Consider the following 24,398-nt stretch of genomic DNA (forward strand, 5'->3'; position numbering starts at 1 on the left):
CTTGGAGCCCAGTGGAGAAGGAATGGAAGCTTCAGAGCATGGAAAGGAAGAAGTGGCAGGAGTGGTTGTAAAGTCCTATGGGCAAGAATTGGTTGAAAGGGAAGAGAGAAGAGGAAGGCAGGTGAGACAGGGCGAGGCTATGGAAAGAGCCTGAAGGGAAGGAGTGGCTGGAGTCAGTGTAAAGACCACACAAGTGATAGCACACGGTTCCAGAAAGAACATGGCATGGCGAGGAGATGGCAAGAGTGTGAGGTGGGAGAGCAGGTCTCACGAAGTGAAGGGATGACCCAATGCAACTCAATGATGTGCATTATGGAGCTTTGAGATTCATGGGCCCTGGAGAAGAGGCAGAGCACTTTCTCCAGGCCAAGGAAAGAAAAGAGGAAATGGGTTGCATCAGCAAAGGTCATGGGAAGAAATGTTAAAATGGGAACTTGATGAAGCCAGACAGGGGGGCCACCTCCCAGAGACAGACCAGGTGAAGGGAGATCCAGGGAGCCACTGAGGGAGGCTGGGATGGGATGGGGGAGGGGGGAGGCTGGACGCCCACAGGGTGAGCAGGAAGGGGGAGGCAGCAGGTATCCCGGCAGACCTCAGAGGTGCCAAGCAGAACGAAGTTCAGTGTACCAGGGCCAGCTAACCTAAGCAACCTCGTAGAGAAGGCAAAATGGCAGAGGGTGGCTCACTGTAGGTGGTGTTCAGTGGCTACTCCTACAGCCTTGAATGTTGTGGCAAAGGGAGAACATTTTGGCCAGGCTCTTTACTACGGATCCGGTGGGGATGGGGAGGGAGATGGGATGGGTGGGGGGTGGGGGAGGGGTGGGGATGGGGATGGAGGGTGGGGGTGGGACTTGGGGAGGGGTTTGATGGGGTTGGTTGGGAGGGCAGGGTTGGGATCAGTGGGTGTGGGGGAGGGGGCAGGGGGGGACACGAGCTGTGTTCTAGGCACTGAGAAAACCACCTTTAGCTGTGCTTGTGGACAGATGTCCACTCCAAAGCTGGGGTAATGACAGCAGGTTGAGGAGAGGGCAGGGAAGAGCAGTGAATGCACCCAGTGAGGAGAAAGAGTAGCTGCGGGAAAGGCAGAAGGGAAAAGTCTGCTTAGCGGAACACACACAGAGCTGGAAGGACCACTGGGGCAAGGCTCTGCAGGGGGACAGTGTCACAGCTCTGAAGTGAGGAGGGTAAACAGGGAAAGCGTCAACAGCAATCATTGAGAAGGACCAGTTTTCCACCAAAGATACTGTCACAATGTGTGACAGCCACAAATGGTGGGGGCAAGACAGAGTTGGGGGTCAGAGGTATGAAAAGAACAATGCTGTAATGAAGAGAGAGACTTGGAACATGTCGGCTATCAAAGAGTAAATAGGGAAGGACATGTGGTGGTTCCAAGAGGAGAGGGTTGGGCTGGTGAGAGAGTGGGGGCAGTGCTGGGAACTGGGGGGGTGGAGGGTCAGTGGCCACAGCTGGAGCCTAGAGGCGCGCAGGGAGGGCGCAGCCCAGGGAGGCAGGCTGGCTTCCACACAGTCATTCTTCCTGGGGGTGGGGATAGTCCCACCTGAGGGCGGGCTGTGGGCATGGACCCCAAGGCAGGCCTATCAGACCATCTGAGGGGGAGCAAGTACCCTACTCACAGCAAAAACAAAATAAAACAAAAATCCACAAAAAGCAAACACAAAAACATGACCAAAAGATGAGGTGTAGGCTGCCTCGGGGGTCATGCATCCCCGGGTGAGAATCACCGGGTGGACGGGGCAGAGAGGAGAGCCGGGTGGCTGAGTCGGGGTAGGTGGAGGCATCAGAGTCAGGACTGTCAGACGTGGGGCAGAAGGACCCAGGGGCAGGCAGACAGCGAGCACGTGGATGTAGCCCACAGGGCAGCTCGGGTGGCGGGGGCAGGGGGGTTCACTTCGGGGGTAGGGAGGGCAGCGCCAGCGTGGTGGCCCCGGGCAGAGGAAGCTTGAGGAGTAAGGCCGAGAGATGGGGGTGGTTGACCGAAAGGAAGATGGTTTGTTTGATGTGGACAGAGAGTACCAGATGGGATGTCCATGTAGAAGGAAAAGGTGGATGGAACAGGAGATGACACTGAGAGCATCTGGTGGGGGAGGTGGTTTCTTAAGTTGGGTGGAGAAGGAGAAAAGAGGCAGACAGCAGTATGCAGGTCAAAACTGTACATGACGGTGGTCAAGTGTGTGGGGATGGTAGGCACCCGGCTGGGAGGACACAAAGCGGAAATGCTGTGGTGAAAGGGGTAAGGAGTCAGGAAGAGGCTTTTGGAGACTGTCAGGCAAGTGTGCAAAAAAGGGGTCTGGATGGAAACATGAAAGCTTACAGAGATGTTTGTGGGGATCCACGGAGAGAGAATTGCTTGGGTGCAGAGGTAGGTGAGCATGGGTCGGTGGGTGGAGGGGGTGGATTCAGTACAGTATGTCAGAGATAACGACAATGAACTGGGTTCGGCAGAGGGTGGGGGGTCAAGAAGGGAGCACACAGAAGGGAAGACTACTGAATCCAGCCGGACGAGTCACAGGCGGTAGCTGAGAGAATGTTGCACGGTTCAGGTAGGACAGTTCCTTTGCTGTGTATGCAGGAGAGAAGGTAAGCAGGGAGACTGTCAATCTAAAGCCAGGAGCTTGAGGTTAGGTAAGCAGTCTCTACGAGGCAGGAGACTGTGGCAGAAGGGAAGTGGTCCAGCTGGCAAGAAGAGTGAGCAAGGGCAGGTGCCTTGTAGTAGGGCATAAGAGGCCTGTTGAGAGGATGTGGGAATTCACTGTGCAAAGAGCAGGATGGTAAAGAAGCCAAAGGAGGGAGTGGTTACAGAGAATGCAGGAACTCTGCCCTCCTGAGTGGACCAAGGGTGTGGGAACCCATGTAGGCGAAGGCATAGTGCAAGTAAGGCCAGCAAGTAAAATGCGAGGAGTGGGAGGAGACCAGAGGAGGACAGAGGTAGTGGCCACTTTAAATGTTGAAGACAACTGTGTCAGTACAGGGCATGGTGAGACATGAATGTCAGAGAAGCAAGGACCTTCTCCAAATGGTGCACCTGACAAGGGAGTGTGCTTAGAAGAGAACTGGAACAGCAGATGGATTCAGTGTAGCATGTTGGGGTTGAATAAGCTGGTTGTGGGGCAAACAAAGGGCAGATCGAAAGGCAGCAGGTTTTAAGGAAAAGACCACTGAATCCATTCCAGGGTGGCAGGCGGCAGAGGCAGTATGATAGGGAGGTGAAGCTGACGCGGAGGTTCTCTCAAAGACAGAAGCGGGAGGTGAGGCCAAGGATGGACTGAACAAGTTTCATTTCATGCCCAGCATGGAAAGGGAGAGAGAGAAGTCTTGAGAAGGCGAACCTCAAGAACAAGAGAGTAGCGGGGAAGAGGAAGGGGCAGGGGGCATGGAAGAAGGGAGAGAACCTCAAACTTGTGAGGGTCTCAGGATTGGTAAAGGGGGCAACTTGGTAAAGGGGAAGGTGGCCTGAAGAGCTCTGAATCTGGGGACGTGAGCAGATCTCACAGGGCGAGAGGAGTGGCACGTGTGACAGAGCCCTGATGGCAGGAGCTGAACAGAGCAGAACCAGGGCACCACAGCCCAGGGGTTTGAAGACCTGGACGATCAGGAGCAGGTGGGGAAGGGGATGCAACGACGAGGACGATGAGGTGAACCAGGGGAATGGGGCAGCACTGCACATTAAGGTGACCCTGCATAGAACCACTTACAGGTAACTTCAGGGACTTCAGGATGGACTTATGTCGATGGAGTGCAGTTAGTGAGGAGCAGGTAATGATTAGAAATGATCAAGGAGTGAGTGGGAACCAAGGTAAAGGGGAGAGTTCACAATGATCACTGAATGTGTGTTTCTGCTATTTTAGAAAGAGTGGATATTTAACATACATGGAGAGATTCTGCAGAGAGAAGGAAGGAGGATCTTCAACCAGTGGGGTATCATAGGTCTAGTCTGAGAAGATAATATGGGTGACAGTGGGCCACAGAAATGGGTAGCAAGCATGGGCTTGAACAAGATGTTTGATCTGTTTGACAACAGAGGAAGCAAGAAGAATGGGATGGAGAGCAAAAGTGGACCTTAAGTCCTGAGCGGGGGTTGTGTAAGGGGGAACATGGCCATGGAATAAAGAGGACACAGGGAGGTCTGGACCTTTTAGCGAGGAGTGGGAGAGCAGATGATGGGCAGGGCCTGATGGAGGGCACTTGGGAGCAGGGGAGCCAGGGAAGCAAGAAGAGAAGGAAGTGACAGGACTGGCTGTGGCCAAAGGCTTGACACAAAGGGAAGGGAGAAGAGGAAGGTGGTGAGACAAGGCAAGGCTCTGCAAACACAGCCTCAAGGGAAGGCAGTGACTGGAGCCGGTGTGAGGACCACATGTGTGACAGCAGATGGCTCAGGAGAGAATGTGGCATTGCAAGGGGATGGAAAGGTGTGAGCAGGAGAGCAGGTCCCAGGAAGGAGGAGCATACCCTAATGCAGTGCAGCGAGGGCACTGGGAAGCTTGGAGATGTGGGGGCCCTGGAGAAGAGGCATGGTGTTTTCTCTTGGCTAAGGCGGGAAGGGGAAGAAATGGTCAGGAAAGAAAAGGTCACAGACAAGAATATGAAAATGCTGGCTTGATGCAGCATGATTGGAAGGTTGCCTCCAAGAGTCAGTCATGATGAAGGGAGGTGCCCACCCAGGGAGGATGGTGAGTGAGTGCAGTGGAAAGGAGACAGCTTGGACACCAACATGGTGAACAAGGCAACCTGGCTGATCTCAGGGGCCAACCTCAAACTTGAAGGCAATTCAGAGCTTTTGAGGCCAGACAAGTAAGCAGAGGTGTGAGGAAGTAGTAGAAACTAGGGGTTTTGCTTCTGTCCTGACAAGGTAGAACTTTTCAGCCAGGCTTTTCAGTATGGATTTGGCAGGGACAGGGTAGACAGTGGGGACAGAGTTCGGGCTGGGGTGTGGGTCAGATTTCAGTGTGCTGGACAGGAGGGGGGGTTGGACAGTGGGCATGGGGTTGGAGCTGGTATGAGCCAAGCTGCAGGCACTGAGAAAACCACTGATAACAGAGCTTCTGGAATGATTATCTGTCTGGTGTTGGGGGTGATCACTGTAGTTGAGAAGACTTGGTAAGGACCACTGAATTCATATGAGAAGACAGAGAGGAGCTGAGGAGAGGTGGGAAGGTCTGGTTAGCAGGTAACAGGGCACATTAGGACCATGGGGGCAAGGCTCTGCAGGGGATGAAACCCTGTATCCATCTTGAAATAAGGAGGGGGTTGCAGAGAAAGGGACAAGAGTGAGTGCCAAGAAAGACCACCCTGACAGAGGGAGTTTCAAACTACCTGAGAGTCCTCAGGGTTTGGAGAAGGCCTGTGTGGAGGGCATGGTGTGGAAAGAAGAGTGCTGTAATTCAGACTGGGTGTGGGCATGGCGGTGCACAGGAGTACAGAGGGAAGGGTATGTGGGGGTTCCAAGAGGAGAGGGCCGGGCCAGTGAGAGACTGGGGGCAGTGCTGGGAACCGGGAGGTGGAGGGTCAGTGGCAACAGCTGGAGCCTAGAGGCGCACAGGGAGGGTGTAGCCCAGGTAGGCAGGCTGGCTTCCACAACAGTGATTCTTCCCGGGGTTGGGGGGTAGTTCCACCCGAGGGTGGGCTGCAGGCATGGACCCCAAGGCAGGCCTATCAGACCATCTGAGGGGGAGCAGTGCCCTGCTCACAGCAAAAACAAAACAAAACAAAAATCCACAAAAAGCAAACACAAAAACATGACCAAAAGATGAGGTGTAGGCTGCCTCGGGGGTCATGCATCCCCGGGTGAGAATCACCGGGTGGACGGGGCAGAGAGGAGAGCCGGGCAGCTGAGTCAGGGTAGGTGGAGGCATCAGAGTCAGGACTGTCAGACGTGGGCAGAAGGACCCAGGGGCAGGCAGACAGCGAGCACGTGGATCTGGCCCACAGGGCAGCTGGGGTGACAGGGGCAGGGGGGTTCACTTCGGGGGTAGGGAGGGCAGCGCCAGCGTGGTGGCCCCGGGGCAGAGGAAGCTTGAGGAGTAAGGCCGAGAGATGGGGGTGTGACTGAAGGAGGTGGGTTTGTGCAGATGTGAGCAGAGGGCACTGGACGGATGTCCTCACAGAGGAAGGGGCCGACGGGACGGGAGACACGTGAAGGAGAGCATCTGGAGAGAGAAGCCAGCTGGGAAGGAAGGAGGAGGCGAGGAGGAGGCGTGGATGGGGTACCCAGGGCTCTGTGCAGGTGGGGACGAGGGTGGCGCTGTCGGGCAAGGGGCTGGTGGGCACGGGGGCAGCACGGAGGGCAGCACGCAGAGGTGCTGTGGTGAAAGGAATAGGGTAGACTCAGAGGAAGAGGCTCCCCGAGACCCTGAGACCATGTCAGAAGAGTGTACCACGAAAGGGGTCTGGATGGGAACGGGAGGGGTCACGGGAGGATGTTTGGTGGGAGGCAGGCTGGGCAGGGGGAAAGCACAGCCTGGGTGCACAGGGAGGTGAGCGTGGGTTGGTGGGTGGGGGGTGTGGATTCAGTACAGTGTGTGTGAAGTAGAGATGACTGACCTGGGCTGAGCAGAGTGGGGGGATCAGGAAGGGAGCACACAGCAGAGACCACTGAATCCAGCCAGGCGATTCACAGGCGATGCTGGGAGAATGTGCCACGGCTCAGGACATTTCCTTTGCTGTGTGTGTGGAGAGAAGCCAGGCCCAGGAGGAAGGAGCAGGTGGGCAGTCTGGAAGAGGCAGGAGACTATGGCAGAGGCGACGTGGTCCAGGGGCAAGAAGAGTGAGGAAGGGCAGGCGATGGCACCTCACAGCTAGGGCCGGAGGGCTGTTGGGCCTCTCTCAGGGCCAAGAGAGGCATGGCAAAGAGCTCGAAGGAGGAAGTGGACGTGGAGAATCTAGGAACTTGGCCCTTATTCGTCCATGACGGATGTGAGGAGGCCTGTGTTGCAGAACGCGCACAGTGCAGGGCCAGGGAGAACTCAGCAGAGGGGTGCGTACACCAGAGTAGGAGGGAGGGGTGGACGATGTGGCCCAGTGGAAACGCTGAATATGGCCAAGTGAGTGAAAGGCATGGTGAGGCGATGCAAGGTCAAAGAGAAGGCCCATTAAGGAACCACTGACTTCAAAATGGCAACTCTAAAAAAGTTGACTGCAAAACATTTAATTCAGATAGCAGATGGATTCAGTACAGCATGTTGGGTGAAAAAAAGCAGGCAATGGGAGTAGGAGGCAGGTCAAAGGAGCAGATATCAAAGAAAAAACCAGTGAATCCTTTGTATGGCTGGCAGGTGGTAGGGAAGTAGGACAGGATGTTGAGTATGATGCAGAGTGTGTCTCCAACCGTGAGAAAGAGGCAGAGAGTGGAGCAAGCAAGGATTGATACATGCTCGGCATAGATAGAAACAAAGTGGAGTCTCGGGCCGTCATTAGAAGGTGTTCCTTAGGATGCTACTTGGATGAGGGGAGCTGATGGGAAAAGAAAGGGACAAAGGAGGTGAGAGAACCTCAGGAAAGTAGGAGGGACTCGGGTCTATCAATGGCACTATGAACATGGGTAAGTCGGCCTGGAGAGCTCCTAAGCTGGGGACATCAGCAGATCTCAGGGTCAAGAGGAGGGGCTTATGTAGTACTGGGGCCAGACAGCAGGAGTGGAGCAGGGCCGAGACACCGAGCCTCAGTGTTTGAAGGCCTGGAGACCTCAGCCAAAGCAGGAAGAGGGCCATGTTGGCCGAGGGTTAAACAGGAAACACGGCAGTGACACACAGGATAAGACTCTGCACAGAAACAAGGCTACGTTATCCTCAGGGACTTCATAATGGACTCATGTGGATGAGCCCTTTGTGAGTCGCAAATATGCTTAGAATAGCTGGGGGAGTGGGTGGGAACCAAGGCAGAGGTGACATTTTGGGAGATCTCCGAATCCGTGCTGTGCCACTCCAGGAGGTTGGGAAGGTGGAAGTCTAGCACGAGGCAGGGAATCCATGCAGGGAAGTAGGGGAGGAGAGGGGACTCTCAAAACCATGGGGTATCACAGGTCTAGTCCAGCATGATGACTTGGATAACAAGGGCACAGAGGCAGAGAGCAAGAGGTGGGCTTGGGCAGGGGGGTCTTGTTTGGGAGGTATGATCCGATGGACAACAGGCGGGGCAGGGAGAAAGGGACGGGACGTGTGAGGTGGGTCTGCACATGGATGTGATGAGGGGAGCGTGGCCAGGAGGGGAAACGGGGGATCCAGACCATGTCAAGGAGACTCGGAGGTGAAGGGTGATGGGCAGGGTGCATCAGGGGGCTGATGCAGAAGAAATGGAGGCAGTGGAGGCAAGGGAACCAAGAGGAGGAAATGAGGGCCTGGAGTACCGTCGTATGGACAACAGCTTGATTAGAAGAAAGAAGAGGGAAAGAAGTGAGGTAGGGCAAGGCTAAGGGAAAGGGAGCCTAGAGAGAGGGCAGAGGTCAGAGACAGTATGAGGACCAGACGCGGGCGGCAGATGGGCCAGGAGTCAATGTGGCACGGCGGGCGGATGGAAGAGTGCAGTTGACAGCGGGTCACGGGGAGGAGCACTCCCCAGCAGAGAAGAGATGCCCCCATGGGATGGGCACTAGAGGGCTCTGAGATGAGATGCATGGGTCTTAGAGAAGAGGCAGGCAGGAATGGGCAGAATGGGTGCCATGAGGAAAGGTCAGGAGAATGTCAAAAGGAACCTTGAGGTAGCATGATGGGAGGGTCACAGAAGAGGACAAAGAGTAGAGCACGGTGGGTGGGAGACAGGTTGCACACCAACTGGGGAGGAAAGAGAAAGGGAGGAAGCAGGTAGGAATCCAGGCAGATCTCAGGGGTGCCAACCGGAAGGCAGTCCAGAGCCTGGGACCAGCCAGGGAAACAGAGGAAGGGAGGGAGGAGAGGAAAAGGGGTAGCTAGCGATGGGCAGGGAACACTGGCTGCCTCTGTGGCCTTGAATGTTATGGCAAGGGTAGAACTTCTTGGACAGGCTCTTTACTACAGGTCCTACTGAACGATACTGGAGGTGGGGAGGGAGTTTGAACTGGGTTTCACTAGGCTGGACAAGACGGCAGTGCTGGGATCTGTGAGGGTGGGGAGGACACGAGCAAAGCTCAGGCAGTGAGAAAACCTTCTTTACCTGGGCTTGTAGAGAGAATGACATCTCCTGAGTTGGGGGTGAAGACTATAGGTTGAGGAGAGGATGGGAAAGAGCAGTGGATCTACCTAGAGAAGACAGAGTAGCTGAAGGAAAGGTGGGAGGGAAAGATCTGGTTAGCAGGTAACACAGAGGGACATCGGGTCCTTAGAGCACAGCTGGGCAGTGGGACCGTGTCATGGACCTGATGGGGACGGGTAATGTAGAAAAAAGGACAGGTGAGAGGAACTAGATTAGGACCAAAGATACCATAACAATGCCTGAGCATCCCTAAGGAATGGGGAAGGAGAACTGGGAGAAGGGGCATGAGAAGAACAATGCTGCGGTGCAGACCGGGTGTGGGGCATGGCGGCTATCAAGGAGTGATGACCGAAGGGAATGCAGGGGTCCCAAGAGGACAGGGCCAGGCCAGTATCAGAGTGGGGGCAGTGCTGGGAACTGGCGGGTGAAGGGTCAGTGGCCACAGCTGGAGCCTAGAGGCGCGCAGGGAGGGCGCAGCCCAGGGAGGCAGGCTGGCTTCCACACAGTCATTCTTCCCAGGGGTGGGGGGTGGTTTCCACCTGAGGGCGGGCTGCGGGCATGGACCCCAAGGCAGGCCTATCAGACCATCTGAGGGGGAGCAAGTGCCCTACTCACAGCAAAAACAAAACCAAAAAAAACCCTACAAAAAGCAAACACAAACACGAGCCCAAAGGATGAGGTATAAGCTGCCTCGGGGGTCATGCATCCTCGGGTGAGAATCACCGGGTGGATGGGGCAGAGAGGAGAGCCGGGTGGCTGAGTCGGGGTAGGTGGAGGCATCAGAGTCAGGACTGTCAGACGGGGGGCAGAAGGACCCAGGGGCAGGCAGACAGCGAGCACGTGGATGTAGCCCACAGGGCAGCTCAGGTGATGGGGGTTGGGGGGCATTCTCATCGGGGGTAGGGAGGGCAGCGCCAGCGTGGTGGCCCCGGGGCAGAGGATGCTTGAGGAGTAAGGCTGAGAGATGGGGGTGTGACTGAAGGAAAGAAGTGGGTTTGTGCAGATGTGAGCAGAGGGCACTGGACTGACGGTCCTCACAGAGGAAGGGGCCGATGGGATGGGAGATTCTTGAAGGCGAGCATCTGGACAGAGAAGCCAGCTAAGGAGGGTGTAGAAGGTGAGAAGGAGGGGTGGGTGGTAGGACCCGAGGTTTTGTGCATGTGGAGCCTGAGGGTGTGTTTTGTCAGGCTTGGGGTGGACTGGCCTGAGGACAGCATGGAGGGCAGAGTGCAGAAGTGCTGTGGTGTCAGGAGAAAGGGAACTCCGCATAGGAACCTTGCTGAGGCTCGGAAGGGGTCCAGATGGGACATGAAGGTTTACAGGGAGGGACGTTAGGGTGAGCTCTGAGGAAACACTGTGACGTGAGCATGGGTTGGTGGTTGGAGGATGGAGGGTGTGGATTCAGACAGTACAGTATGTCTGAAACAGAGAGGACTGAATTGGGTTGAGCAGAAGGTGGGGGATCGAGAAGGGAGCACACAACAGAGCAGACTACTGAATCCGGCAGGACGATTCACTGGCGGTAGCTGCAAGAACGTAGCATGGTTCGAGCAGAACAGTTCTTTGCGGTGTATGCAGGAGAGGCCTTGAAACCTGGCCTGGGCAGTGGGAAATCAGATGAGTAATTCAAACAACCTGGAGAGTTTGGTAGAGGAGAGGCGGCCAGAAGAGTGACCAGTTGTAGGTGCTGGTGCAGCTACGGCAGTAGAGGCTTGTTGAGAGCACTGGCGAATGCAGTGAGCTACGAGGCGATGGCAAAGAGCCTGAAGGAGGGAATGGCTGTGGAGACACCAGGAACTTTGCCCCAAAAGTGGGAAAAGGGCCTGAGGAAGCAGGAGTAGGAGCACAGTGCCAGTAAGGTGAGTGAGGAAATCAAGAGAGCTATAGGAGGATAAGATATAGAGGTAGTGGTCCATTTAAAATGTTGGAGACAACCTGGTCAGTTCAGGTCATGGTGAGAAAACGCAAGTTCAGACAGAAGCTTAGGGAAGCAACTACCATCTCCAAAATGATACATCTGAAAAGGTAGTGTGCTTAGGGTGAATTGGGACAGCAGATGGGTTTGGTACAGCACTTCAGGGACAAAGAAGCTGACAACAGTTGGGAAAGGGGGCAGGACTAAAAAAGAGCAGATGTCAGACTACGGAATCTGTTACATGACGGGTAGGTAGTAGGGTAAGTAGGACAGGATGTTGAAGATGAAGAAAGAGGATAGGTTGAGCCAGGCAAACTACAACCAGCTTGGAAACAGAGAGAGAGAGGAGTCTTGGACAGGCATGGAAGGCAGTCCTTGGGATGCAAGTTGAGTCAGGAGACTTGATGGGAAAAGAAAGGGATAGGTGGTGTGGAAGCAGGGAGAAAATCTCATGAATGTATGAGGGACTCAGGGTCTGTGAAGGAGCACTGTGGAAAAAGAGAAGTCAGCTAGAAGAGCTCCTAAACTGGGGACATAGCAGATCTTAGGTGGCAAAGGGAGCGGTTTATGTGGTATGGAGGCCGTATGGCAGGAGCAGAGCCAAGCAGAGCTGAGCCACCATAACCTGGGTGCTGGAAGACCTGCAGCGCTTGGGAACAGGTGGGTAAAGAAGCCAAGGTGTCTGTGGTGAAGGGGGAGGCGGGGCAGTGATGCAGATCAGGGTGACCCTGCACCAAAACCGCAGCAGTAACCTCAGGTATGCAGGATTTGTGGGTAGCAAATATACTTAGAAGTTGCAGGGGAACTTGGGAAATAAGGCTGAGGTGATATTGTGCAACCATCACCAAATTCAAGCTGCTTCTACTCCATGGGCTAAGGGGAACACATCTAGCATGGGGCACTGAGATTGCACAGGGAAGTAGGGAAGATGCAGGACCTTCAACACCAGTGGGTGTCACAGGTCTTGTCCAAGATGACGATGTGGGTTGCAAAGTGGCAGAGGAGGAGTGGGCAAGGATGGAGCCTTGATTCACAACAGAGCACAAGGCAGGGTGGGGTGGAAAGTGAGAGGAGGGTCTCAGTGTTTATAGGTGGTGTTGTGAGAGGAGTGTGGCCAAGAGGGCGAATGGAGCATCTGGACCATGTCAGTGGGGAGTGGGAGGTCAAGGGTGATATGCAGGGGTGCATCCGGAGGAGGAAAAGCACTGGAGTCGATGGAAGTAAGAAGGGGAGGAAGTGCAGGCCTGGTGTAAAGACCAATGGGCAATGGCTCAAGTAATAAAATGGAAGGAGGAGGAGGAACAAAAAGGGAGTTCAGAGGGAAGGCGGTGGTCAGAGTCACTGTGTGGACCTGATGAGAGGCAGCAGATGGTTTCGGAAAGAAGGTGGTGGGCAAGAGGACTGAGTGAGTGTGAACAGTGTGAGCAGGCCCTGGGAGAACACACCCCTGCGGAGATGGGCTGACCCCATGCAACAGGCGTCAGGGAGCTTTGGGATGGCAGGCATGGGCGCTTTCCCTTTCCCTGGCCCAAGGAGGGCAAAGGGAAGAAATTTGTCACATGAGGAAAGGTAAGAAGAAGAAATGTCGAAAGGGGCCTTGAAACAGCACGATGAGAAGAATGTCTGCCCCAGAGACAGACAGGTGATGAAGGGAGGCACTCAGGGAGGGAGAGAGTGGAGCATGGTGGAAGAGAGGCACACTGGACGAAAACAGGGGAGGCAAGGGGAGGAGGGAGGTGGCAGGTAGGAATCCAGGCAGATCACCCAGCTGCCAGTCTGGGGAAAGCTCAGAGTGTTGGGCTGGCCAGTGGGAACATGAGCAGCAGCACGAGCAAAGAGGGAAAGGGCGCTAGGAGCTGCTCCCATGGTCGTAAGTGACATGGCAAGAGTAGAACTTTTGGCCAGGCTCCCCACCACGGATCCAGAGGGGGTGAGACAGGAAGCAGGGTCAGGTTGGGATGGATTTGGGTCAGGATGGGATTGGATGGGAGGGCACGGTTGGGATCAGGGGGCGTGGAGGAATGTGTCAAGCTCCAGGTATTGAGAAAACCATCTTTACCCGAGCCTGTGAGCTGACTGTACATCCAGGGTTACAGGTGATGACAATAGGTTGATGGGAGGGTGGGAAAGACCAGGGGATCCACCCAGCAAGGACAAAAAGAATAGCTGTAGGAAAGGTGGGAGGGACAGGTCTAGTGGCAGGACACAGAGAGGGGCATGAGGTTGGCAGGGAACACAAGAGGGCCAGGGGAAAGGCTCTGCAGGGGAGGTGTCACAGCTCTGAAACGAGGAGTGGTGACCTAGGGAAAGGGACAGTGGCACGTGTTGGGCCAGAACAGACACGAGAATAGATAATGTCACAATGCCTGCGTGTCTCAAGGATGAGTACTAGACAAGAGTCCAGGCTAGCGGGCAGAGGGCTGAAACGATGCTGTAATTCAGACTGAGCGTGGGCAAGTTGGATGTCATTGAGTAAATACGGAAGAGAACGCACGGGTTCCAAGAAGATAGTACTGGGCCAGTGAGAGAGTGGGGCAGTGCTGGGAACTGGGGGGTGAAGGGTCAGTGGCAACAGCTGGAGCCTAGAGGCGCGCGGGGAGGGTGCAGCCCAGGCAGGCAGGCAGGCTGGCTTTCACACAGTGACTCTTCCCCGGGGTGGGGGGTAGTTCCACCCGAGGGTAGGCTGTGGGCATGGACCCCAAGGCAGGCCTATCAGTCCATCTTAGGGGGGAGCAGTGCTCTGCTTACAGCAAAACAAAATTTAAAAAATCCACAAAAAGCAAACACAAAAACATGCCTGAAAGATGAGGTGTAGGCTGCCTCGGGGGTCATGCATCCCCGGGTGAGAATCACCGGGTGGACGGGGCAGAGAGGAGAGCCGGGCAGCTGAGTCAGGGTAGGTGGAGGCATCAGAGTCAGGACTGTCAGACGTGGGGAGAAGGACCCAGGGGCAGGCAGACAGCGAGCACGTGGATCTGGCCCACAGGGCAGCTGGGGTGACAGGGGCAGGGGGGTTCACTTCGGGGGTAGGGAGGGCAGCGCCAGCGTGGTGGCCCCGGGGCAGAGGAAGCTTGAGGAGTAAGGCCGAGAGATGGGGGTGTGACTGAAGGAGGTGGGTTTGTGCAGATGTGAGCAGAGGGCACTGGACGGATGTCCTCACAGAGGAAGGGGCCGACGGGACGGGAGACACGTGAAGGAGAGCATCTGGAGAGAGAAGCCAGCTGGGAAGGAAGGAGGAGGCGAGGAGGAGGCGTGGATGGGGTACCCAGGGCTCTGTGCAGGTGGGGACGAGGGTGGTGCTGTCGGGCAAGGGGCTGGTGGGCACGGGGGCAGCACGGAGGGCAGCACGCAGAGGTGCTGTGGTGAGAGGAATAGGGTAGACTCAGAGGAAGAGGCTCCCTGAGACCCTGAGACCATGTCAGAAGAGTGTATCACGAAAGGGGTCTGGATGGGAACGGGAGGGGTCACGGGAGGATGTTTGGTGGGAGGCAGGCTGGGCAGGGGGAAAGCACAGCCTGGGTGCACAGGGAGGTGAGCGTGGGTTGGTGGGTGGGGGGTGTGGATTCAGTACAGTGTGTGTGAAGTAGAGATGACTGACCTGGGCTGAGCAGAGTGGGGGGATCAGGAAGGGAGCACACAGCAGAGACCACTGAATCCAGCCAGGCGATTCACAGGCGATGCTGGGAGAATGTGCCACGGCTCAGGACAGTTCGTTTGCTGTGTGTGTGGAGAGAAGCCGGGCCCGGGAGGAAGGAGCAGGTGGGCAGTCTGGAAGAGGCAGGAGACTATGGCAGAGGCGACGTGGTCCAGGGGCAAGAAGAGTGAGGAAGGGCAGGCGATGGCACCTTACAGCTAGGGCCGGAGGGGTCTGTGGAAACAATATGGGAGTACACTGCACAGATAGAGGAGTGACAGAGCCCAAAAGGAGGAGTGGATGTAGCGAGAGAATCCAAGACCTTTGCTCTCCAAAGTGTGTCAAGGGCATGAGGAAGCATGCCGGGGAAGAGCACAGTATAGGCAAGACACATGAGGGCACTCAGTGGAGGTTGGAGGAGGCCGGAGGATGATGACAGGGTGGAGGCAGTGGCCCACTGACAACCCTGGAGACAGCCATGTCATGGGACAGCCTGGTGGCATGATGAGAGCTCAAGGGAAGCCCAGGACCCAAACCTTCTCCAAAATGGCAGATAAGAAAAGGTGGAGAGCAGGTGGGGACTGTGAAGCTGGCAACAGAGGAGTATGAAGGCGGCTCAGGAAGGGAGATGTCAAGGAAAAGGCTACTGAACCCATGGCATTACTGGCAGGTGGTTATGGGAATTAGGATAGAAGTTCAAGATTAAGTATAGAGTCTTGCCAAGAAAAATGGTGAAAAGGCAGAGGATGGGCCACGAAGAGTTCAGGCAGCACCCAGGATGTAGAGACAGTGGAGTGGACTGCATCCATGAGGTGGCAGGAGGAAGAACGCAGGTGTGTCAGGGCGGTCTGTGGGGAGGGAGACGGACAGATGGCAGGGAAGAGGGGCAATGAGTAAGTGAAGGGCTCTGGGATGGTGAGGCGGGTGCAGTGGAAAAAGGGAGGCAGCACCAAGAGCTCTCAACCTGGTTGGCACTGGCAGATCTCAGGGCAAGAGAAGCAGCATGTATGGTATTGCGGCCAAATGGTAGGAGCAGAGCAGAGCACAGCCTAGACACCATAGGCGGGCATATGAAGATGCGGGGCCTTGACATGTGGGGAAAGGGGATGCAGTGACTGGGGTGGGACCTGGAAACAGGGCAGCATTGCACATTAAGATGAGCCTGCACAGAACCACTGGCAGGTAACCTCAGGGACTTCAGAACAGACTTGTGGATGGAGCCCAGTTAGTGGGTAGCAGATATGCTTAGAGATGGTGGAGGAGCAGGCAGAAACCAAGGCAGAGGTGACATTCCACACTGATCACTGAATCTGTGCTTCCGCTCTCGCAGGGGGGTGGAAAGTGGGAAGGTCTAGCATGCGGCAGGGAAGTAGGGAAGTAGGATAGGAGGGGAAACAGCCAGTGAGGTGTCATAGGTCTAGTCCAGGAAGATAATGTGGGCAGCAAAGGGACACAGAGAGAGAGACAAGGGCTGGGACTGTGGGAGTTTGGAGACTCCTACTTTGGAGGCCTGATTTGGTGGACCACAGAAGAGGTAAGGTTTACTGGGATGGAGAGCAAGATGATAGTCTAAAAATCTGCATATGGGTGTTGTGCGAAGAGCATGGCTAAGAGGGAAAGAGGGCAAAGAGGGGAACTGGATGGTGTCATTGGGGTTGGGAGGGCAAGAGTGATGGGTAGAGGTGCATCTTGGAGCCCAAGAGAGAAGAAATGGAAGCAGTCGAGGTGAGGGGAGATCAGGAGGAAATGGCAGGACTGGCTGTAAAGTCCTGTGGACAAGGATTTGGCTGAAAGGGAAGAGGGAAAAGGAAGGAAGGTGAGATGGGACAAAGTTAGGGAAAAGGAGGCCTTAAAGGGAAGGCAGTAGTTAGAGGCAGCAGGACCAGACAAGTGATAGCAGATGGTCCAGGAGAGAAAGTGGCCTGTGGAGGGACAGGAAGCGCAAGCTGGAAGAGCAGGTCGTAGGAGGGAGCACATCCCTATGTAAAAGGGATGACCTGGTGCAATTAAATGAGTAGCATCAGGAGAGTTGGAGGTGAGATGCAGGGGTCCTAGAGAAGAGGCAGGGTGCTTTCCCTGGGTTAAGGGCAAAGGGAAGCTTCGCATCCCATGAGTGTCACCTCCCAGAGACAGACCAGGTGAAGGGAGGCACCCAGGGAGGATGGACAGTGGAGCGAGGTGGTAAGGGAGACAGGCTGGAAACCCACAGGGTGAGCAAGGAGAGGGAGACAGCAGAGTAGGTATCCTGGCAGATCTCAGAGGTGCCTTTCAGAAGGCAGTTCAGAGCACCAGGGCCAGCTAGACTAAGCAAAGTCATGGGGGAGGAATGGCAAAGGGGTGGCTTGCTGTTGGGGAGCAGGGGCAGCTCCTTTGGCCCTGGATGTTGTGTGAAGTGTGGAACTTTTTGGCCAGGCTCTTTAGTACGGATCCGGTGGGGATGGGGTAGGAGTCAGGGTCTACAGAGGAGGTGGTACAGGGTGGGGGGTGGGGTAGGGGAAAAAGTTTGGGTTGGGATTGATGGGCTTGGCTGGGAGGGCAGGGTTGGGATCAATAGGTTTGGGGGTGGGGGAACATGAGCTGTGTTCTGGGCAATGAGAAAACCATCTTCTTTAACTGGGCTTGCGGACTGACTACAAGTGCAGCATGGAGGTGATGACAGGTTGATGAGAGGGTGGGGAAGGCCAGTGGATGCATGCAGCAAGGACAGAGAGAGTAGCTACAGAAAAGGTAGAAGGGAAAGGTCTGGTTTGCAGGTGACACTGGGACATGAGGACCACAGGGGCAGGCTCTGCAGGAGGCGGTGTCATGGATATGAAATGAGGGTAATGGAGGGAAAGGGACAGTGACAGCACCAGGAGGGATAAGACTTGGACCAAAGATTTCTGTCACTATGCCTGTGTGTCATAAAGGTGAGTATCAAAGTAGAACGGGGAGTGAAGAGTGCAGTAATTCAGACTGGGTGTGGGGCATGGTGGTGCGCAGGAGTACAGAGGGAAGGGAGCACGGGGGTTCCACGGGGCAGGTGCTGGGCCAGTGAGAGAGTGAGAGAGTGCAGAGTCAATGGCAACAGCTGGAGCCTAGAGGCGCGCGGGGAGGGTGCAGCCCAGGCAGGCAGGCTGGCTTTCACACAGTGACTCTTCCCCGGGGTGGGGGTGGTTTCCACCCGAGGGTAGGCTGTGGGCATGGACCCCAAGGCAGGCCTATCAGACCATCTGAGGGGGGGAGCAGTGCTCTGCTTACAGCAAAACAAAATTTAAAAAATCCACAAAAAGCAAACACAAAAACATGCCTGACAGATGAGGTGTAGGCTGCCTCGGGGGTCATGCATCCTCGGGTGAGAATCACCGGGTGGACGGGGCAGAGAGGAGAGCCGGGCAGCTGAGTCAGGGCAGGTGGAGGCATCAGAGTCAGGACTGTCAGACGTGGGGAGAAGGACCCAGGGGCAGGCAGACAGCGAGCACGTGGATCTGGCCCACAGGGCAGCTGGGGTGACAGGGGCAGGGGGGTTCACTTCGGGGGTAGGGAGGGCAGCGCCAGCGTGGTGGCCCCGGGGCAGAGGAAGCTTGAGGAGTAAGGCCGAGAGATGGGGGTGTGACTGAAGGAGGTGGGTTTGTGCAGATGTGAGCAGAGGGCACTGGACGGATGTCCTCACAGAGGAAGGGGCCGACGGGACGGGAGACACGTGAAGGAGAGCATCTGGAGAGAAGCCAGCTGGGAAGGAAGGAGGAGGCGAGGAGGAGGCGTGGATGGGGTACCCAGGGCTCTGTGCGGGTGGGGACGAGGGTGGTGCTGTCGGGCAAGGGGCTGGTGGGCACGGGGGCAGCACGGAGGGCAGCACGCAGAGGTGCTGTGGTGAGAGGAATAGGGTAGACTCAGAGGAAGAGGCTCCCCGAGACCCTGAGACCATGTCAGAAGAGTGTACCACGAAAGGGGTCTGGATGGGAACGGGAGGGGTCACGGGAGGATGTTTGGTGGGAGGCAGGCTGGGCAGGGGGAAAGCACAGCCTGGGTGCACAGGGAGGTGAGCGTGGGTTGGTGGGTGGGGGGTGTGGATTCAGTACAGTGTGTGTGAAGTAGAGATGACTGACCTGGGCTGAGCAGAGTGGGGGGATCAGGAAGGGAGCACACAGCAGAGACCACTGAATCCAGCCAGGCGATTCACAGGCGATGCTGGGAGAATGTGCCACGGCTCAGGACAGTTCGTTTGCTGTGTGTGTGGAGAGAAGCCGGGCCCGGGAGGAAGGAGCAGGTGGGTAGTCTGGAAGAGGCAGGAGACTATGGCAGAGGCGACGTGGTCCAGGGGCAAGAAGAGTGAGGAAGGGCAGGCGATGGCACCTCATAGCTAGGGCAAGAGGTGCCTGTGGAGAGGATCAGGGGACACGCTGCATGAAGATGGGTGGCAAGGAGCCAGGAGGAGGGAGTGGACATGGAGAACCCAGGAAATGTGCCCCTAGTGGGAGAAAGGTGTGAGGAGGCCCATGCAGGAGAGAGAGCACCGTGCTTGTAGGGCAAGCAAGGATCTCGGGAAATTGGAGGTCAGAGGATGAGGTACAGAGGTAGTGACCTGTTTAAAACGGAGACAATCCGAATTGTTGTGAGATGATAATAGGTCCGAGAGAAGCAAGACCTTCTCCAGTGGCTGACCTGAAAATGTATGGTGCTTAAGGTTGAATCGGGACAGCAGATGGATTCAGTGCAGCACACTGGGGATGATAAAGCTGGCAGGGGATGGTTGGTAAGAGGGGAGTATGAGGGCTGGTCAAGAGGGTATCAGATACTAAGGAAAAGATCAGTGAATCTGCCACGTGACTGGCATGTATGTGCGGGCTATTGCAGATGGAGCAGAGGGACTCCAAAAAAAAGAATTAGAGAACAGGCAGAGGGTGGGCTGAGAAAGGTCATTCCACACCCATTGTGCAAAGAGAGAAACAGTGGAAGTCGGGCATCCATGAGAAGGTAATGGATAGGATGTGAGTGTGTCAGAGGAGCCAGTGGGACAAGAAGGGGACAGGTGGCATGGAGGAGAGTAGAGAAGCTATAACCAGGAGAGGGGCTCAGGGTCAGTAAAAAGGGTATGGTCAGGGACGGGAAGGCAGTATGGTGCTCTCAAGTGGGACCATCGGCAGATCTCAGGGAGCTGGAGGAACGGTCTGTGTGGTATAAAGGCCAGATGATAGGAGCCTCCTAGTGAAATTAAGAAAGTGTAGGTGTGTGGGCTATATCTGTGGGCCAGCACTGTGTCACGGGCAGACAGGCATATCAAATATTTATAGATGAAAAGATTACAGGATAGCAACTATAAAGCAAAGGTGGTATAGTGCCGTCATTGGGTTTTATAAGAATTGTACTTAGCATTGGTAAAATATGAATCCTCTAGACAGCGACATGGTATTGAGATGTTCAATGTTTTTCCAATGCAAATAAGGAAAAATGCAAAGAAGTGGTTAAAAAGTAATTGGAATTAAGTCAACAGTGTATATAAAGGATCATTTGCAGAATTGAGGAATGTTATTATGGTTACAATGCACAGCACTGCCTGTTAAACTTGATGATAATTAATGGCAAAAAGGAAAATGGGAGAAATATATAAAAATTAATTGTAGGGAAATCTGTTGCTTCTTGTAACATCGGGTATCATTTCAAAGTAGGTAGATTCAGGACTAAATAGTCATACAGAGATAAATTCATGAAGTGAAATCTGAAGGGAGAACGTCAGCAGCCATCCTCCTAACAGGGGCACTTCTGATATTCCAGGATGAAGTAGTGTGGGATAGGATGGGATTGTCTTGAGTAATTAGAGTAGGACAAAGAAGAAGTTCACCCATGTTCACATACTGAATCCAGGCAGACTGTGAATCAAGGCTGAACAGTACAAACAAGAGGTGTCTTTTATGGCCAAAGGAGGGGAAAGAGGAAATGAGTAGATGTGCCATGTTTCTGCTGCATTCTGGAGAGAGATAATCATTTAAGAAAGGCAGCAACCAAGATTAGAGATGCTGTTGCTGATGGTGTGAGGAGTGAACATGAACTAGGACAGAAGACAGGTTGGAATTACATGCAGAGGGAATGTCAGAAATTTCAGAATGTTTGAGGAAGGCAGAATGGTTACAAGATGAACAGGTGGATATGGGGATCTCCAACTGGGAATCTCGACCAATCTCATACTGGGTCAAATTGGAAGAATACTGATTTGAAGCTACACCAATACAAATTCTAGCAATAAAGGCAGGGGAAATGATGATTGAAGAATAATGTTATATCTATGCTGTTTTTTTATTATTTGAGTGAAGATTCAGATTATGTGCTAGGCAGATTCATCAAGGGTCCTTAATATGGATCCCAGTGAATGGTTGGAGGTGAGTTAAAGTGAAAAACTCAGATAAATTTTAAAGTTGTGCATTTAATACAGAATGTCAGGAGTTAATATGGTTGGTACTGAGCAACAAATAATGGAATGGAGACTACAGACTCAAAGAGCTCAGAGCCCATCAGAATACTGTAATAGCTGAAAGATGAGATGGAGGCTAAGGAAGTGCAGGTGTACACTGAGGACTGAAGTACCTGAACATTTTGAATCATTATTGGGAGGCTGCATCCCTGATGACAAGCAGAAAGAATTGCATAGGCACGTACTGTTCAACTCGATCCAAGTAGGGATATTTTCTATTGAAGACTCTTTAAATGAGTTAAAGCTGAGATGAGAAGTATGATGCAGTAAGGCCTAATAGTCCAATAACAGAAGCAACATAGGGATTACAGTAAGGGTTCTGAGTAGGTAATGGAACAAAAATTTAAATAGGTAGGGACATTGGAGGTCCACAGTGGGGTCAAATTTGTAAAATGTTGAATATATCGTGTATTGTTACTGGTAAATAATGTTTAGAGGAAAGAAAGTTGCTGAAAGAGAAAGGATGCTATAAAGAATGCCTCCTTGGAGGCTTTTCTAAAAGTTTTTGAGTAAAGAAGAAATTACTTGTTGGAAGACAGAAGATATTTAGTAGGACTTAACTGAATTGAAACATGATGTTGATTGATTACTCTTTCTACAAATAGTCCATGAATTGAGGGCAGGAGTTATGGTGATAACATTAGGTTAAAGTAAATGATTTAAGATGGTGCAGATTTTTTGTACAGTGATAAAGGGGGAGTGAGAAAGTTTAAAGGTATAGCAAAGACAAGAATAATTGATTGAACAACTTTCTGGAGGAGATTGGAAGGTGTGTGTGTCTTTTGAACTGTGTGGAAAACTTTATTTTAAAGAAGATAAAGGGATAAAGTAGATAGTTTCAAAAGTGAAGCAATACTAGCTTCTCTTTATTATTTACTATATGTGTGGTACCATGTAAATCACCTTACTTATTTAATCCTAAAAAGTTTACAGATGTCAAATAATTTGTCTAAGATTACCCAGTCAATATGTAGCAGAATTCAAATCCCAATTTGTCTATCTCTACAACCTATATTCCTTTCTATTCTGTACAGTTTTCAAGTTAAAGGAAATCATAATCTATATAAATTTCTGTGTGTGTGTGTGTGTGTGTGTGTGTGTGATTGTATAGAATATGTATTTCTGAGATGAGACCAGTAGAGGTGATGTGTAGATACTCTGAATTTTACCAATCACCTGAAGGTTTGCAATGAGAAAATGCAAAAAAGAAGGAATGGATAAAAGACTCTTTTATTACCATCTATGCCCTGGTATTTTGCTTCTATTCATTGCACAGCAAAGACTTTAGATTGGCCATGGATTAAAATTTTTAGAATTTCTGACAAAGACTAAAGAAATAGAAAGGAGTTTGTTTGCAAGCAGGTATATGATGGGTCAAATATAAATCATCTACTAACAGAAGTTTAAAAAATTCTCTTTTCTCAAGATGCCATGAAAAGAGTTTATAACTAACTTTTAACACCAATCAGAAACCCTTTGAATTTAACAGAAAAGAAAGAAAATTCTCCAGATGCCAAATTCTTATAAGCAAAATACTAATAAATCATCAAGCAAAAGAGTCCATAGCCAGCAGACCAAAGGTTGAAACCTCTAGGCTAATTTGTAAGGATCTGTGTCTTGAAAAGAAAGTAATTCCTTAGTCAACAAAGGTGAGAAAACCTTCCCTATACTTCCTCTCTTTGTAGAAATGTTTTCTGTTGTTGTTTTTTCCTGTACAATATGTAATTTCTGTAATTGCAATATTGTTGCTTTATGATGTATTTTGATATTGTAAAACTGTATTTACTGTATTCTGTTAAGACCACTCCCTGGGGTGTGAGGCACCTGAGTTATCAGTTATCCAAGTGAACCTGGGGAAATGGGAGGAACTAGTATTCTCAGTTAGGAAGAGCTTGATTCTTCAATGGGTTCAGCATTTTGCTTCCCTCTAAAATTGAGCAGTGAAGTAATGGCATCCCTTAAAAAACAGAAACTCAGTGAGAAGTAAAATGAGGGAAGAATATTTAAACAAGGAGAGGTGGCTCCTGGGAAAAAAAAGATGAAGTGCAGACTACTCCATGATGATGGCAGACGCCACAGGGCTACATTAAGACCAGGCCCAGATACTGGTTTGGAATAAGAGTAAATAAAACTAGCTTTACTCAAGAGTACAGCCAGCTTAATTACTGGCTGGTGGACATACTTTAGACAAATATAACCAAAGGGAAACAGACCAGGAGAGAAAGGAAATGGAATTAGAGAAACCTCATAAAGGGATAAGGGAGGTAATGAAGTCAGATGGTCTAATGCTGAAGGAGAAATACTGGAGGCCAGATAGGAAAGTGCCTTCCTACCCAGGGGACTATGGATCCAGGGTAGCTGTAGAACAGAAGTGCAGGTCCAACAAGGGCCAGAGGGAACAGCCTGGGATTCAGACCCAGCAATGGTGCCAACTTGAATCTACCTCGTGCTCGAGTGAGTAGCCTGGTCTATCATCCAACACAGGTAAGATTAGGCAGGGGCTCCAGACCAACATCTAAAAAGGGAGTTGGGAGAGGGGCTAAGAGAAGGCAGGTTAAGTCCCAAGTGCAACTGAATGATGACCAGGGATAACTATTTACTAGTACTTTTACAATTTCTTGTAAATCTAACTTCCCCCACATTTGTTAATATTTTTAACTTCTATCATTTTTTTCCTGTACTAGTAGTAAAAATTGTTTCTCCTGTACTAGTAGTAAAAATTGTTTCTCCTATACTGGTAGTAAGAGTTGCTTTTCCTATACTGGTAGTAAAAATTGTTTTTTCTTGTATTAGTAATAAATAATGTTCAAAACATAAACATGATGTGTGCTTATTTCTGTGAAAACTGAATAATGGTTGTGAAGCTCTGTGGTGAATATGGGCAGAGAACTCAGGTGGGAAAGTGGGGAAAAGACTTCAAGTACAATACTTAACATTCACAAGAGATAGGTCAGCATAAAACCCTAAATCCCCAAGGTTGACACTAGCAACTGGCTCTACTTCGCAGACTTCCCCTCTGCCCCCAGGACTACATAGGGTCAAGTAGAGATTACAAAACCTTTCTCAAATGTGGATACACAGATGTTGGCCAAGCCACTCATAAGGCTGACACATATTCTCAGACACCAGCCTTGCATTATATGGACCCTTAGGGATATATTTCAAAATGCCATATATCTAACCAAATAAAAAGCCCTTAGAACGCCCTGGAAAGAAACACC

At 52.4% G+C, this 24,398-nt stretch overlaps 1 protein-coding gene across 1 annotated transcript in view; it reads right to left on the bottom strand.

Annotated features, from left to right (window-relative positions):
* COPG2 (COPI coat complex subunit gamma 2) overlaps nucleotides 1-24,398 on the bottom strand; it is a 111,560-nt gene that overhangs the window by 17,676 nt on the left and 69,486 nt on the right. The window lies entirely within an intron of this gene.

Source organism: Manis pentadactyla, chromosome 7 (genome assembly GCF_030020395.1).
Source record: "Manis pentadactyla isolate mManPen7 chromosome 7, mManPen7.hap1, whole genome shotgun sequence".
NCBI lineage: Eukaryota > Metazoa > Chordata > Mammalia > Pholidota > Manidae > Manis > Manis pentadactyla.